Source organism: Cebus imitator, unplaced genomic scaffold (assembly GCF_001604975.1).
Source record: "Cebus imitator isolate Cc_AM_T3 unplaced genomic scaffold, Cebus_imitator-1.0 Scaffold217, whole genome shotgun sequence".
Classification (NCBI taxonomy): Eukaryota; Metazoa; Chordata; class Mammalia; order Primates; family Cebidae; genus Cebus; species Cebus imitator.
Window position 1 is genome coordinate 3408913 of NW_016107532.1, and position 1757 is coordinate 3410669.

Consider the following 1757-nt stretch of genomic DNA (forward strand, 5'->3'; position numbering starts at 1 on the left):
AAGCCTGTAATCCCAGCACTTTGGGAGGCCGAGGCGGGTGGATCATGAGGTCAAGAGATCGAGACCATCCTGGTCAACATGGTGAAACCCCGTCTAAAAAAAAAAAAAAAAAAAAATACAAAAATTAGCTGGGCATGGTGGCGTGTGCCTGTAATCCCAGCTACTCGGGAGGCTGAGGCAGGAGAATTACTTGAACCGGGACCGGGGAAGTAGAGGTTGCATTGAGCCAGGATTGTGCCACTGCACTCCAGCCTGGGCTACAGAGTGAGACTCTGTCTCAAAAAGAAAAAAAGAACTTTACTATCCAGAATGATTCTCACAGTTTAGGACTTCCACATAATGTGTTTTTTTTGGAAGGACATCTGTATTTTTAAAGGGGAAAACAGGAACTTTATTAACTAATTCATTACATGAAATTAGGCAGATCGCTTTACTTTTCCAAGTTTGAGGAGCCACATACCTCTCAGAAGTGTTAGGAAGTGGTTAGAAAGGTGTTCAAGGACCAACCATTATTGGTCACTTGTTTAAACTTGGAGCTTAAAAGTTGGACTGTGATGATAGTGCATACTTTGGTGCTCTTTATCACAGACATCAGTGATAGTCTGAAACACTCTTAAGCAGTTTATACCAAGAATGGAATTAAATGTTATCAGTCATAACTATGATTTACTCATTCACCTTTTTTTTTTTTTTTTTAAGACGGGGTTTTACCATGTTGGTCAGGCTGGTCTTGAACTCTGGACCTCAGGTGATCCACCCGCCTTGGCCTCCAAAGTGCTTAGATTACAGGCATGAGCCACCACGCCCGGCCTACTCATTCAGCTTGTACAAGTCCATGCTTTATGCTTTCTGTTTCATTTAAGAGACAGTCCACTTCTAAAAATAACATCTGTAGTTGATGATACAGTTTTGGCCGGCCAGCTTTCTGTAAAAGGCAAGTATGTTAGACATGCACGGTTTCCTTCAAATTAAATGTTTAATAAGATACTTCAAGAAACACCTTTTTAAAAAGCAAAGGTTTTGGTTGGGCACAGTGGCTCATGCCTATAATCCCAGAACTTTGGGATGCTGAGGTGGGTGGATCACAAGGTTAGGAGTTTGAGACAAGCCTGACCAAAATGGTGAAACCACCTCACTACTGAAAATACAAAATTAACCAGGTGTGGTGGTGGGTGCCCATAATCCCAGCTACTCAGGAGGCTGAGGCAGAAGAATCACTTGAACCCAGGAGGTGGAGGCTGCAGTAAGCCAAGATTGTGTCACTGCACTCCAGCCCAGGCGATAAGAGTGAGGCTCCTGTCTCCAAAAAAAAAAGAAAAAGAAATCTTTCCTGGCTGTGAAGAAAATACCTGAAGTCAGTCACAGATACACAGTTGCTCATTATTTTGATTGGGATGTTTCAGATTTTAGATTAATCTTTATAAATTTATGCAGTCTCATGAACAGTCTCTCTACTTGAAAATAAAGTCCCTGCATGCAGTTTGGAAACAAAATTTAAACTTGCCTATATATAATATGTAATAATTGACAGTCACCATCAAATGTTGGGATCATTGAATTGCATACTTGTACTCATTCCGGCCACATCATGAAGAGTTTAAAGATTTTTATTTAAACATTTTTTTTAATATTTAAAAATTTTATTTTTAAAAAGTAATAATATAAGGCCGGGCGCGGTGGCTCAAGCCTGTAATCCCAGCACTTTGGGAGGCCGAGGCGGGTGGATCACGAGGTCAAGAGATCGAGACCATCCTGGT